The 15,703-nt window shown below is 39.7% G+C and overlaps 2 long non-coding RNA genes across 8 annotated transcripts in view; one reads left to right on the forward strand and one right to left on the reverse strand.

Annotated features, from left to right (window-relative positions):
* Positions 1 to 15,703, reverse strand: part of LOC141730142 (uncharacterized) — an 84,478-nt gene that overhangs the window by 14,820 nt on the left and 53,955 nt on the right. Inside the window, exon 1 of one of the 2 annotated variants that reach the window (XR_012581623.1) lies at positions 2,423 to 2,856. The exons of the other annotated variant lie outside the window; for it this stretch is intronic. This is a non-coding gene — a long non-coding RNA (uncharacterized LOC141730142). Of the gene's footprint in view, positions 1 to 2,422; positions 2,857 to 15,703 lie in introns of those variants that run through there. 2 annotated transcript variants of the gene reach the window in all.
* The window catches only part of LOC113459558 (uncharacterized), a 115,244-nt gene that overhangs the window by 5,795 nt on the left and 93,746 nt on the right, over positions 1 to 15,703 (forward strand). For all 6 annotated transcript variants that reach the window (XR_012581619.1, XR_012581620.1, XR_012581618.1 and 3 more), the window contains exons 2-3: positions 1,845 to 1,953; positions 10,092 to 10,158. This is a non-coding gene — a long non-coding RNA (uncharacterized LOC113459558). The remainder of the gene's footprint in view (positions 1 to 1,844; positions 1,954 to 10,091; positions 10,159 to 15,703) is intronic.

The following is a 15,703-nucleotide window of genomic DNA, read 5'->3' on the forward strand; positions in this document are numbered from 1 at the left end:
GTTTTTTTCAAAAGGAGCCTGTGTAATCTTCCCTTGGATCTGTCCTGTGATGATGAGGCACCTTGTCACATTTGTAGTTTCAAGCAGACAGAAGAAAGAGTTAAATACACCTGCAAAATGAAGGCTCTTTAGCCTTAAACATCTAAGATTCCATTGTTCCAGCACTGCTTTCCATGGAGAGTCTGCTTTCCATGCTGCTTCTCTGCAGCAGCTCCTGTGTAAATCTCTGGGAAGCAGACCTCCCTCCTCACCACACCCCCACCCCCAGCCTTAGCTCACAACCATTTGTTAAAAGTTATGCAGCATCCTCACTAACAAACATGTGGTTGCCAGGGCATCCTTGTTCCCCAGCCAACTACTATACTAAGGCTTTACTGGCAGCCATCCAGCTGTGCCTCATTTAGGAACCTCTGCAGCAGTAAAGGATGTGTTTTTCCTGTTTACAGGAGAAATAAGTCAGTTTGTTGATTGTCTTCTAAAGACCTGAATCATTTGGGGAAGCAGTAATTTTTCACAGCAGACTGTGAGACAGAACATTCCTCCATATTGTCTACAAACCAGAATTTAAATCTTACTGCAGGGAGCTGGGATTTTTGCACAAGCCCAGCTAGAGCAGGTCCCAGACAGGTTGGTGTGGCACTGTGAGCAGCACAGCCCAGCACAGAGCCTTGCATGGCAGTGCCCCACACAGCTGGGCTGGTACCTCAGCACAAGTTCTGCAGTGGGTGGTGCTGTCTAGCCTGGGAGGAGAGTGAGTATTAGCAGCTACAAACCCCATTTCACTAAAGCTTTTACAGCATCACAGCAACATCAGTCCCAGCTAACCTTGCTCTCAATGTCAAGTTTTCTTGGGCCAACTGCAGTAAAGAAGAAAGGATGGCACAGGATAGCTATGGAAGGTGCCTTGTTCACTATTTCATTTAGTGCAGGTGACACCCAAAGATGCAGAAGTGCTATGGCTGATTCCAGGCTGAACTTCTACCTGCCCAGCAGCCTGAGTGGGCATTGGTCACAGAAGCTGATGGCAGGGGCCATGGTGCCAGCAGTGGGCATGGGCTGCTGCCATGGTGGGAGCTCATGTCCAGAGAGCAGCACCCAGGGTGAATGAAAAGACAGAGGAGGGTTGCCAAGAGGATTGACAGATTTTGTTGCTCATGCCATGATTCTTCTGTCCGTAATGCCTCCAGGGTGTCACTGCTCCTTCATTTCTCATTCCTAGAACAATTAATGAGCTGCATTTGTGCCCTTAGCACTGTCACATGAATTTACAGTAGCATTCATGCAATAAGAGCTGGATGAAGAAAGGAGGGGAACATTCAGATGGAGATGGGATGTTTTGGATTACATATTCCTACTGTCCCTAGAGGAGAACAAAGTTCCACACACTAAAGAAAGTTTTGACCAAAAAATCTCAATAGGAGGTGGATGCCACAATTACTGCAGATATCACTCATAACTGGTGCTTAAATACCAGACCTGTTATCTGAGAATTAATTAAATCTAAACTAAATGAACCCTGGAATAGTCAAGTGGAAAGGGCAATGAACATTTTCATTTTCAAACTCTGTATTTTGAAAAAGCAAGAAGTAGATCCCTGTGCTTAAGACCATCAGAGCTTTACAAATTCAACTTTTGGAGGTCTCTTTACAACACTGGGCAATTTGTTTTAATAGTAACTCTACCATTGTGCTAATTTGGGCAGCAGTTTACAGTCAAATCCTGGCACCCATTTTATCCATACTCCTTATGTGTCAGCTTACACTCTGGCTTTAGCCTGGGACAAGCCAACAGGGAAAGTCAAGACAAATTAAACACTGGGTTATATTTAAGGTTTCTCCCTGCAGGATGGATAAACCTCACTGAAACCACTGTTCTGAGACTGCAGGCACAGCTATTGAGGACAGCCTAGATGCAAGCCAGGTCTCATTTCCAAAGCACAGAGTGGATTAAAAGGTATGGTTGCAGTTCTAGTTAGTAAAACTTTAACATAGCTTGTCACAGATGAGCTAAGAATGACGTGCATTAATAGACAAGACTTCTGCACTCTAAGGCTGCCTTTGCTATTGCTTCTGTGTGCTGTATAATACAAGTGGCTGATGCCAAAGACATGTGCCCAACTTGTTAATGGGCTAAGTTAGGACAAGGTCAATGTTCTACAGCTTGTATATCTATAAAAATACATACAGATATAAAAATGAATCAAGGATTACATATGTGTAGTGCTCCTGATTGATTGCAACTGAACTATTTATGCTGTTGTCTTGTTGGGGGAAAGGACATTGTATTTGCAATTCACTATGTCCCCAAAGAAGTAGTAAACAGTGTATCTATGCTATGAAGTAAGTATATAACCGGTCAGAAAAGCAATGTAATTGCAAAAGAAGAGATGGCAGATGAATCACAGACCTGCATCAAGCCTTACCCTGATACCACCCAAGAAGGTCTGAGCATCAGTATTCAGCCCTCAGGACTGCACTTATAGTTTTAGCATTTCAGACCTAAGGAAAAGAAAGAAATAAAAGAAGGCAAGAATTTAGCTTTTGTTCACTGTGTGAAAGGGGAGTGTGCAGCTCCTCACACAGTCCCACAGGACATGCAGAATGCAGTGACTGCTCTATACAACCTTTCACTGGAAGAATGTGCAGGCAGCAAAAGTATTTGTGATACTAATTACAGATTAGAAAATACTCATTTAGGAAAATGTCCCTTGGCAGGGTATTTCAAAATAAACTAAACATATTCCTCTCCAAACTGATGGAAAGGGCTGTATTTTTCTGTTTAGTTAGAGAAAAGGGGATTAAAAATGCACACCATTTGGGATGAAATGAGTTATAAAAATGAGACATAAAGCACTTTACATCAGTGCTGACAAAAGCCCAAATTAAAGAATCATCCTTTAGTTCAAAGACTGAAAAATATCAGACATCTAGATGGAATAAAGGTTCATTTAACATAATAATCTATTCCAAAAATTGGTATTCATCTTCCTAAAATACAGCAATGAAAAAAAGTCACTCTTTTTGTCACAATTAAAAAATAAAAGAAATTAAAATGTTATAACTAATATTATGGCTCAGTGGAATGCCACACATAGTAACAGCACAGATTTTGCCACAAGATAGACTTTTAAAATCGAGGCAATATTTTGAGACCATATTGCACCCAAGCCTAAAACTTGGAACATTTTAACTAATTTCATTTTGCATGGGCCTTATCAGAGTAGCTAAGAACATCAAAGGTAAATTAATATCTGGAAATTCCTGTGTAACTTACAGTTTTGCTGAGGAAAAGTCATGCACACAGCATGAACTGGTATTAATAAGTGTACAAAAGAATGCATTATCCCTTGCAGTATATATATATAAATGTTGGCTATACCTATGGGTTTTCTGGAAGTAGTGTTGTCATGGTTACCATTCAGCTGTCTTTATGTTTTAATATGCCTTGTTTTGTAAGGTTGAGGTTCAATTCAAGTTCATGTGAAGCAAATCAACTGAAGTTTTCAGACATGGTCTCTAACTTAATGTGCCTTGTTTTCTGAGAGGCCAACTTGCAATACTTTTGGCATGACTTTAAGAGATGTCAAGAACCCTCAGATGCAGCAGAAGCCAATGCTCTGTATGCAGTGACTGAGTCATGAATAATCTGCCAAGCTGCACAATCCATGACAGTGTTCTTTTCCAAGGCTATAAACCTGCTTCAGGTGGTATGGGGAATGTTTCTGTGCTGCTACAGGCTGAACCTACCACTGTTAGACACTAACTGAACAGTGTGTCATTCTCTCAGCAGCCTTTATTTATTTGTCTGAAGCTACAGGAATGCTTGACTGTAATGTAAAACATAAGCTCAATTCCCATGTGTAACATCAATATCCCAATACCTTTGGTCCATTGAAACAGAAAACTCCATTTCCCCTTTCCCTTTGCAAATTTCCTCATGTTCAAGTGTTGGGGGTGGAAGGGTGTAATATGCAATTTGCCTTTGGTAGTTCATTAAAAAGCTGGAGTTTCAGCTCCAGCTGAGAGAGAGACTCAGCAATAAAACAAACAAACCCCCAAACAAAAATAAATAAACAAACCAAACAAACCCAAAACAAACAAACTCAAAACAAACAAAAAACCTCCTCCTGGCCAGGGTAATTGAGCATTATCTCAGCTCTGTGGGGTTTGTCTTCTGCAGAAAATCCCAAAGAGGCAAACTGACTGGTATAGGTAGTTTTTTGCTTTTCTATGGAAACAGAAGAACCCGCTCTTCCAAGTAGCCATTTTACCTTATTGGCTTTAAGAAAAGACTTTTCACAGCCTGCCACCTGGATTTGCAGAAGAATCCAGAAATAGTTCTTACTTTTTTCTCAATTTACCTTTAGCTGAACAACCTGGCAAGGACATGTTGATCATTCCTGTGGTGCAGTGCACAGAAGTGGAGCCTGCTCATAGGGAGCTTTGTGGTAACACTCCAGTATAGCTGACTTGCCTACAAGATATTATACCAAATTTAAAACTAATTTCAATATTGTCTACTTTTCTCTTTGGTATAAAATTGGGAAAGAAAGGGGCAGGGGAGAAAAAGTTCTAGAGCAGAGTTCTAGTGCCTTTGTGTTCTAGGTTCATCTCATACATAGTCTTTCATCTTTTAGTATTTTTAGATTTTGACTCCTGCTCTCTCAGGAGTGGGCACAGGCAAACTAGCTGCACACACTGTGTTCCCCATGGCAGGTTTTCCTCTCTCTTGAGTACTCATAGAGTGCTAGGAGTATGCTAGGAGTACTCAAAGACTAGTTTCCTTTGCTCTTGATTGCTTGGCTGTTGGTGTCTTTGGTTTGCTTTGTTTCCTTGGGGACATCCCTCTGCAGTAGGGTGTGGAACCATCTCTTTTCAGATTGTCTCTATGCATTCACACATCTCACAGGTGCATAGGAGGTTAAAAAGCTCTGCCCTTTCCAAGAGCACCAGAAGATTTCTGAGGCACCAATTTAGCTAAAAAATGTTCAACGTGTAGGGCACAAAATGCAGCACAAACCACAACGAGACCCGGGTCTGCACTTGTGTTGTACAAATCTGTGCCTGGTCCCCACACACCTGTGTGTACACAGACATTTGGGTATGTAAGAGTCACATGTGATGGCAATGCCACAGAGGGACATAATGAATGTTATCATGGGCTGTAGAAAACACACTCCCACCCTCTCACCTGTGTTTATTCAGTTTATTCATTTTTCATTCTTGTAGCTTCCAGGGAGCTATTCAGACAAATAACTAGCTGATATGTCATTATATGAGTGTATTTGTTATTAGAGATATACAATCATATTCTTTTTTTATCAGACATCTCAACCTTTTTTCATTATTTGATTTCACAGTGTGAATTCTTTCTGGCTTTTCACCTGTTCTGAAACTAAATGGGCCAGTAAATGATAAACTTAATCTCCTTAACCCTAGAGTTAAGCATCATCAGAGAGTTGAAGATGAGTTGTAAGCAAATTGGACTGAAGGAGGCCTCCCTGGCCCCTGTTTCCAATTCCAGGGTATGTTCAGATGAGTGGAAAATGTTTGCTGCTAACCCCAGTGCAGAGCTTCCAGTTCATTGCACAAGAGATCCACTTCCATACACTTGATGTGGTCTGTGGTCTGTGGGAGGAGGAAGAGAGCTCTGAGGAGCACCTATTTGTTATGCTATGGGCTCTGGGGCCTGGAGCCGTGCAAAATAGCATTTGAAATGTCACTTTCTAGGTCATAGCAAGAGATGGTAGTGATGACATCTCTAACCAGGCTGCCTTTGAAGAGCAAGCTCACCTGCACTGCACTGTGTTAAACTCTGAAGTGATCAAGGACTGGCACTGCAGGGTCAGCTCCAGTAAGTTCAGGTCTCCATATGTGAGAATGTTTTTTATCACAAACCCTAGCTTTTTAACAGATCATTAGCAAAGCACCAGCAGGGTGTCTGAAAAATGAAAACTGCTTTTTGATTTGTTCATTAAAATCAAATAATTATTTATAGTTTAACTGATCAAACTCTCTACTTTAAAAAAAAAAAAAAAAGGTCCTCATTCTGCCTGCTTTATATTAAATGGTAAAGCAGCACAGGAGTGAAAATACCCTGGAGCCCTTTATCATCTTCATTATCTTCACTGGTGAAGTGAGTGAGTGAGTGGAGAGGTGTGAAATTCCAGCAGAGAGGAACATGCTGTTTTAAGAGGAAGTGCTGACATGCAGGCTACAATTAGACAAAAAATGACTGCTGACATTTAAAAATCATTACAGAGAGGAAATTGTGAGTGTAATTATGTCATCATTGACACTGTTCAAGTGTGCTGATGCATTTTTGCTGATCAAAATCAAGTGTTTATATTTGTAAATAGAATGCACTTAGCAACTCTATCAATGGAGATGTTCTAGCCAAGAACTACAGAAAATGAAGCCCAGTCACTCTCACAAAACTTATTTTTTCCTTTTTATTGATTTTCAGTATTTTGATCTGAGAATCATATCTTGGTAATAGAATTGTTTCTTGTTATTTAGTATTTTGGATGACCGTTTGATTGAACCTTCTTTGTAGGGTTGTTTTGGTTTGGTTTTTTGCACAAAACAATAGGAATGGCCATTCTGGAGCGAGTCAAAGGTCCATTTTGCAAATGTGTGTCCTGTATCAAACAGTGACCATCACTGGAGGCCTACAGAAGAGTTTAAGACAACAGTAAATATATAATTATATTAGGTATACCAATCTCACAGTTTCCAAAAACTGCTGGTCACAGACTTCAGAGACTACTCAAGAAAGTCAGAATAATGAAGTCTCTCTGACTTTAGAAATAGTCTGATACTGGAGTCAGGGCTAAGGAAGACATGATGTCATCAGGTGGCAGAAATTTAAATGCTATCATTTTCTTGGAGAAGAGGAGTTTGTTGACTGTGCAAATACTGGATTTTTGGCACTGCATTATTTAACACAGTTCTGCCTTGAGCCCTGTCACAAGTCCTTTACCTATAACATATGTCACTCGATGACAGGGAAAAGGGACCAATCTATGATAGATACAAATACTCAGTTCAGAGTGGGCAAAATATGTGAAGGAGTATGTTTCTGGCTGATTCCAAAACTGTTTTTTTTTTAAATCTTGGAGATTTTGAATATTATATATAAATACACTTTATAAATGTGCAAGCAGAACTGCTTGCAAAGGCTCTTGATGGAAGAAAAGATCTTGGCTTCTAAATTGAAATGTCCCCCAAAAAATGTCTAAAATTGCTAGTTCTCCTGCAGATGGCATTTTTTTCACAGTATTCTGGAACATATTTATGATGGAAATTAAGGAAAAGACAAAAAGTGTGAACAAGATAAAGGTTGCTTAATAAGGAGGTTCTCTACAGTATCAACACAGTTATTTTTGAAGGCTGTGGCAGAAACAAAAATATGAAAATTGAATGTCAACTTCTCAGGTTAAAATTAACTATTTCTCAGCCAGCACCAACTGAGCTCCAAAATACCCCTCTGTATGTCTTTGCTATTTTTATAATAATTGGTTTGTCTGTGCCTTTTCTTTCAGTTTTGGGGGGGGGGGGGTTTATTCAGTCCTCACTTTATTGACTTTACTCTTTAAGAAAGGGTTTTTGCAATCCACCTATTAATTTTCTGGGTGTCCTCCTGCAGCCAGCTTTTCTTCTTTTGACATTGAGTCCATCAGGTTCCATCAGTGTCCCTGTTGTTTGGATGTCAAAACATATATCCAGTCAAACGGTGTTAGCAGAATAATGTCAAGCAACCCTATAGTCACCACATCAGCGGAAGAGCTGCTTTCATGATGTCATTTTATGATTGGCTGAATACTTAATTCATTTTTAGAGTTATAAGGATTTCCCTGTCAAAACACAGAATCCTTTGTGCCATTGAAATGGTAGAAATCAGTAGTTAGGGAACAATCCACACTGTGTGTCTTGGGAGAGACCAGTCCCATAGGTATTTCAGATGACTGGTTATTGCAGCAGGAAATATTGAAGAGCTCATCAAAGAGGGGGCCACAGAAATATGTAATAGAGCTTCATTAGAGCACAAAAATATGACAGAAAGGACAGTGTTATGTTATTGTGATTCCTATTATAACATTTATTTATAGGCTACTTTCATCTTTATCTCCCTTTTCACTAATTCAGGCCTTTCTAGATTTATTTTTTTCTTTGGAATCACTATTTTCCATATGTCATCTTAGTGGAAAGCTTATTTAATTACAGATTTCAACAAGCTAAAGAAAATATATTTTCCTCATTTTCTGCTAGTTTCTGAAAGACAGAAATCAAAAAATTCATCTTTCTCTATGCAGTAAACTGGTGCCACATAACTAATCTCTTTAGCAACATCTTTCCAGAATGGCTGAACTCTGAAACTCAGCCATATCTAATAATTAGTATTTTAATCTATCTCTAAGCATATTTTGAAAACATCATTTTGTCGGAAATTTTGATAAACACAAGATTGACAGAGCATTGTTAGATCCCCACTCCTACCAAAGGGAGGCAAACACAAATCAGTATATCACGCTGAGCCCACCTGAAAGTGGTGATTTCAGTACCAGTTCAAGATCTGACCCCAAAAGCAGCAGTGGAAGGGCCTGCAGGAGACAATCTGTATTCTCAGCAGTGAATCAAATTTGCATTTTACCTTTGCTTTTAACTTAATGATGGTTGGGGTTTTGTAGGATATTTTATTTATTATTCTTAATTTTAGGTTTTTGTTAAGACCAGGATGGGTATTCCATAACATCCAGATAAAATGTATCCACCTGCACTTCTGGAGACCTAAAGTCTAACCTGAATCTTCCTTGACATTACCTCTTTGGACACCTAGAATGTTTCAGTCTCTGATGTTAGCCCACCCAAAAGCTCCTGGCCTCTGTAACACAGCAGCCTGGGCTCCCTTTGCATCACCTGACAAACACAAGTGGTGTTGGGCTCAGAGTCTTGATGGGTGCTTTGCATGAGGCAGAAGGGAAAAAATTCCCACTTCCCAAATGAGACACTGCATCAGCACAGATATTAGAAAAAATATGGTAAGCAATAAAAAAATGCAAGTCCTTGGAGACTGGAGGGTGTCTCCTTATATTGTCTGCCTTGCACAATATTCTGTATAGTTTATGCCTTCATTGCAAAACAATTTGTCAGCGTCTTATTTGCCAAGACATTGTCAGTATAACATAATGCAAGTCATGAGCTGCTGTCTGACAGCCCAATCCTATAAGCTGTGTCCTTTTATGCATTAAGGACTCCTTCAACAACAAAAGTAAAAAGATCTATTTTTCCAGCAGTTCCGCAGACCACTCACACAGTGAGGCGTGACCTGCAGAAGTTCCATGACAATGAGTAAATGTCAACATTGAAAGACACCTGCAGTGTTGTTTTCTTGCATTGGGTATTAGCAACAAAGCCAGGGCAAAGCAGTAACAGTGCTCAGAAGAGTGATTCTACAAAAGGACTTTGGGTACAGCAGTAGGAGAGACCATGGAGCAGTTACAATAATCACTGCCATCTCTTATCTGTTTTGATTACATAGAAGGATCTACCCTGTCACCTATCAGACAGGGACCAAATTTTAAGCCCTTTAATCTCCTTTGTGAGTAAGTATCTATCAAAGCTGTCTTCTTTCATCACAACATCAAGGCAGGGGACCTACCAATACACTTAAATAAGATGGGAAAATCATTAAAACAATGGAGATCAACTGCTTCATGTTATTGCAATGTGTTCAGTAATAGTAACAGAAAAGAGTGTTGTCTGATTTTAGTAAAACATACTCTAGTAAGAATTATTGCCTGATCCATTCCATTTTGAAAAGCTTCAGCTGAGCCTCCAGCTAAGTTACACAGTCATAAATGAGACTACAGCAGTCCCCAAAACTGTTCAATCTTACAAATCCATGCATATAACATGCTCTTTCTACTATACAATGACTTAAATTAATATACGACCAAGGTGTAGATAAGAACATGCAGCAGAAAATACAATGGCCACTGTGGGTAAAAGAGGAACATTTTAAAATGGAACAATATGGTTTATCAGCAAAAGATCTGCAATTTTTAAAAACTTCATTCTTTTCCCCTACAGTAAAGTACAACCAAAAAGAAGACCTGGAAATCTGAAAATATGCAGAATAACAATCCAGCAAAGAATGGTAAGAAAGGAAAAAAGATATTATCCAAATTTCATTGTTGAAACATTTTTGATTCTGAAAATACTGGTAAAATTAGCACACTTAAGTTTTATTAATTAAACTTCAATTGTTATACATATGAAATGAATTATGCAACCTGTAAATCTTAATTACATTGTTAATTGCAAGAACATTATGATCATTTTGTGATGCCTTAAATCAGCCAAACATGTTTCTCAATTTTGGAGTTGATCAGAGCTGATGGCATTTTGAATATAACACACTGCTTGTACATTTTAACAGAATTTATATAATTAATTATAATATTTTGATTAGCATTCTAAACACTAGCATCCAGAAACCAGAAAAACACAGCAGTATTTGGATGCAATATAATTTTAACACTTCATGCAGCAAATGCTTCTGGTTAAACAATTGGTATTAATTATGCAAACATGCATCATTCATGCCCTGGGGGTTTATGTCCATCACAGCAATGAAGCAGCTTCAGATTGAGACACAGATGCAGCTGGCAGAAGCAGCACCTGTAGTGAAACAGCTCAGGAGACTCAGGTGTTGTCATGCCAGGGCATTTGTAAACCTGCTCACTGTGCTCACATCATGTAAGTCAGTATTATTTAGACACATCGAGACAGTGCATCAATTTTATGCCAGATGAGTGTCTGGCTTTTCTTAGCATCAGTTCAGCCTCAAGTAATTAATTTAATTATATCAAGTAATTCATTTAATTATAAGTAGCCTCAGCTACTTACAATTAAATGTTGAAAGCAGTCATTGGCATGTCTGGTGAAAGCAGCCCTGCAAGAGGGACTGAAAGAACCATCAGTGGCCCATAAGCAGGGTAAGACCTCATCTAAAGTACCAGAGTCCAGACTGAGCACATGAATTCCAGAAAGTTGTTAAATGACAGGACAGATTGCTATTAGATGGAGCTCTGAGAAGTACCAATAATCTAGAAAACACAGCTTAAAAGGTAAGATTAAATAATTAGAGATAATTAGTGTGAAAAAGGGATACTTGGGATAACAGTCTGCATATACAGAAAAGGCTGGTATAAAATGAAGGCATTAGCTTGGCAGAAAAGAAGTGAAAACATCATAACTGGCAGCGAGAAAGAATTGTACTGGACATTATTAGGAAAATCTTTGTAATGCTGAAAACCAGCCCTTTGCCCTTTGTGAAGCTATGGAGGTGCTCTGTCACCAGGGTTTAATAGCAGACTGGACTAACATCAATCTGGAATGAAGCAGATATGGCTGGGCCTATGCTGGGGCAGTCCTTAAATGACCTTTTACATCCTCAGCATGTTAAGTTTTCTAGAACACAGAAAGTGCTTCACTGTGCTGCTCATCCAGACATTCATGCACGAACTGGCATTCTGTAATGCTCTGCCCTATAGAAGGAGATGGTTTTCCTGTTGGGACAATCCCCAGCTCCTTAAGGATTCTGCTGAACTGTGGTGCTTCCCTGGGCAGTGGCTGCTGCCATCAGTTTCACACCTATGTCCAGCATCCAGCTCTGGATTATATTATTAAACAAGGCTGTAGTACAAACCTTTCAAACACCTCAGTCCTAGTTAGACCTTACCATGAAGTGTGAGCCTCAACTTACAAACACAAAATGTTATTTTTCTATCAGCTTTAGAGATATCCAATGAAGTTTGAATAGTTTTCCAACTGACAGACGCATGAAAAAGTCAGATTGTCCTCTCCTCACAGAAAGATAACTCACAAGTGACTCCATACAAAGGTATGCAGTCTTAGAGGCAAAGCTGGTGTAGGTGGGTGACCTTCATCAGAGCCTGTTTGCTGCTGTGAAGGGGTGGGACACAGCAGATCCTTTGCAGCTCTGGTTCTGGTGAAAGATTTCATTGTGCTCTTCAAGTTAGCCACTCCACAAGGCAAAGTTCAGGTTGTGCTTCAGTGGGATCTGGGAAGCCAATTCATGCACTGTGCTTTGTGTCTATTTTAAGACCAGGCTCTTCCCTAGCCTGCCTTACAGCACTGAGCCAAGTTCCCTTCAAAGCTGCATTCAAATGTACCACTTGGGCTAAAGGGTCTAGTAAGCAAAATAAATCAAAAATATTAAAAAAAAGGCAAATACAAATTAATAAGAAGGCTTCAAAATAAAAAATATCTTTGGTTTAGTTTGTTTTTTTCCATCTGCATTTAATTTAGTATTTCAGGAGACAGATTTAGGGCAGAAAGTTTATAGGTAGTGCAAACAATTCCCTGGCACCTCTCTTTTTTCTTCGTTGAGAGAATGTCTAACTTCCTGCTGAGCAGTAGAACAACTCCAGAGTTGATCAGGGGTAAGATGCACCAACCTACTCCTGTTGCTGGTTGGGTGATCTTGTGCTTTATTTCCCTGCAGCTGAACAACTCCACCTTCCTCAGATGCTTCTCAGCTGTCTCTTTGTACATGAGTTTATAGAAAAGCTTTTCAAATAATTAAAAATTAAAGTAGGAATATGCCATGAGTGTACTTGTAGGTAAAATTAAGAAATATTCTGATCTGATTTCAGAAGATTGGCTACAAGCCCTACAGCTGAAGTTCTCTAAATATGCTTTCAAAATAGAAAATACTCACTAAATGCCTCCTGAAAGAGTAAATAGTCAAAGCAGCTTTGAGCTACATTTTGTGCTTCACTTGCAAATAGTTATGTGACCCAGCCTCACACCTCAGCCTCTAACTCTGCAACAGGTCACCCCAGCATAGTGTTACAGGCTTTAACCTTGCCCTGCCATTCATGCTTAATGTGGTCACGGCTTGATTTCTCATGGCATGCTAAGACTCCTGGCCAAATTTCATTGCTAACAGGGAAAAAAGTCATGCTGACAAACTGAACATTTCCAGTGCAATTACAGGAAGACAGAGTGGCTTTTCACTCCAAAAACACATATATCCACACACATATACATGTGTATAGACAGACACACTCATATGTGTATATAATATCTTGCCTTTATGGTGCATTTAAGAGTTACAGTGCTCTTCTGAGAGAAAAGCGGCCATTCCCCTTGTCAGAGAGCTGCAACTCTGCCAGTCAGTTCAGTCTGAGAATGCCAAGTGAGCCATTTGAGACGTGTGATCTTTCAGCTGCACAGCATCCCATTCATCAAATGCTTCAGCAATGTAATACGTAAAGCTGGAAAAAACAGAAGCTGCAGATGCAAGAAAAATCAATTAGCAGGAACGCCCATGTAAGAAAAAAGGCCTGCACAGAGTCACCACATTGCCATTCTGAATTTCCTAAAGCTACCTCCTCCCTTCTTTTGGGTGATCTTGGAACACATTCTGTAATTAGGATGAGAGGATAGGAGTGTTCTAATCCCCTAATTAGGCACTGATAATTTAACAGAACACTGCAGAATTTAATGTCACTAGGTAGCACTAAGCACAAAGTTGGCATTATATCCTTTTCTCCACTCCCCTGCCCCACCAAAAATTTCAGATATGGCAAGCCTCAACGTTAGGAAAGAGGCTGTTATAGTTTGCAAATAGTTTCCATCTGGAAGAAGGCGCACCCAACAGAATTCAAACAATGCACACTGCAATCTCAGTTACAGTGGCATAAATTAGGATCAATTCCACTGAGGTCAGAACAGTTATATCTGGGAGACACGTGAAGATTGAGGCTAACTAACTGCAGGAGAGTCAGTTCTCATCTCCTCTCCCATAAGTCGGGCTGGCCCTAGTTTCCAGTTGGACTTTCTCCACATAGTGGGCCAAACCTGGCTTTAAATTTCAAGAGAATAAATGTGGAGATACTGATTTTACTGGAGCTATTCCCAATTACAGTAGTGCAAAGTTTGACCCAGAGACTATTTTTATAGATCCAGGCACTGAGCAGCGGCCAGCAGTTGATGTCCCATCACACTCTGGCCTTGCTGGACTGGAACATTCAGAGTACAAAGACATTTCTGGGTGATCTGGAGCACCACGTTTCAGACCCATGTTTGATCACAATTATTTCTCACTTGGATGAAGGCAGCAATTCCCAAAATAAAGTGCACATGTGGAACACACTTATCTACCTAGTTCCTCTCCTCCCCCAGGAATATTTTTCAACTTGTTAACTACTGGAACCTGATCCTCATGTAATACAGGAAATGTGTAAGGGTGATACCACCGACCTTAGCAAAGTGCAAGCTGTGAATAGCCCTGCTGAAGCTGAGCAGCCAGAAAAGACAAAAATGTTGGTATGCCAGCTGTTGACTGCTACTGCAGGTGAATGGCTTTTAGAAACATTTAAACCAGTTGGAGTAAAAACAGGCCAACCCTCACTAATGGTAGAAAGGTGAGAGAGAAGGTAATAAAGCATAGGAAGTGCAGTGACCACATACAGTGACATGAACAGCAAAGAGTCAGCCTTTGATGGGAGGAAGGCAGAGCTTAGCAAGAGGCTACAGAAACACTGATGTGAGCTGTGAGGCTGATATGGGTACTCCAGGAGGAGAACTGCCCAGGGTGGAGAGGAGGAAGCAGCACCAGCTCAGAGGCCTGAGGTCTGTCTTGCCACCTCTTCTCCCAGAGGGGTAGAAGTGGCTCTGCACAGCTGAGTGCCCCTTAGGGCAGCAATTATAAGGGGAGTGAGAACGGTAGCTGTGTATGAACAAGGCCCTATTAAGAATTCTCTCCCATTATTTAAGGTTGAACTGATGCAGAGTTTAATGAACCACTGCTGTCTGACAAATAATAAATACACCACACAAATGAATTTCAGGGTTAGTGAGACTCTTCATGAATTTGAATGGAATTTAGCAAATAGTCCCGGATGAAACAATGCAGAAAAAAGTCTAAAATGTCAAAGCACTTCATTTTAATATTTTCAAAATGGAGTGGTTCATTTTAGAACTGCCAAAACATTTTCAAAAACTTTCAAAACAAGCTTTTAATCTGTCCATTTTTAAATTGCTCTAAATTTTAAAAGGAAAGAGAAAAAGCTTTTAAATACATGAAACAGCTCAAAACCAAAAATGAAGCCATTCTTTTGAAGTACAACTAAATACTTTGAATTGGAAAAAATTATTTTTTCTTGATAATTTTTTTATTTTGCCAGCTGTATTTCAAAACTCAGTTTGACCAAAACTAAAATGCAATTCTGAAAAAAACAATAGTTGTTAGAACCATTAACAAATATCTATAGACTCAGAGAGTGGTTTGGGCTGGAAGGGACCTTTAAGGGCCATCTATTCCAACCTCCCTGCAATACACAGACACACAGAGACTTCTTCAACAAACTAGGCTGCTCAGAGGCCCCATCCAACCTGGTCTTGAGTGTTCCCAGGGATGGGGCACCTCTTTGGGCAACCTGTGCCAGTCTTTTATCACCTTTGTTGTAAAAAACTTCTTTCTAATCTAAATTCAAGCATTACCAAACTTCTGTTCTTGGTCATCTACTGCCCAATTAATGTCTCTGAGTTTAATGGAGCAGAGTGAAGCCCATTATTTTCCAAAAACTATTTGAGCTTATTGATCTGTTTTAAATTGGAAAATCTGAAAATCTTTGTTTATATGATAGTAAAATAACACAGGTTCCATC

Source organism: Zonotrichia albicollis, chromosome 9, assembly GCF_047830755.1.
Source record: "Zonotrichia albicollis isolate bZonAlb1 chromosome 9, bZonAlb1.hap1, whole genome shotgun sequence".
Lineage (NCBI taxonomy): Eukaryota > Metazoa > Chordata > Aves > Passeriformes > Passerellidae > Zonotrichia > Zonotrichia albicollis.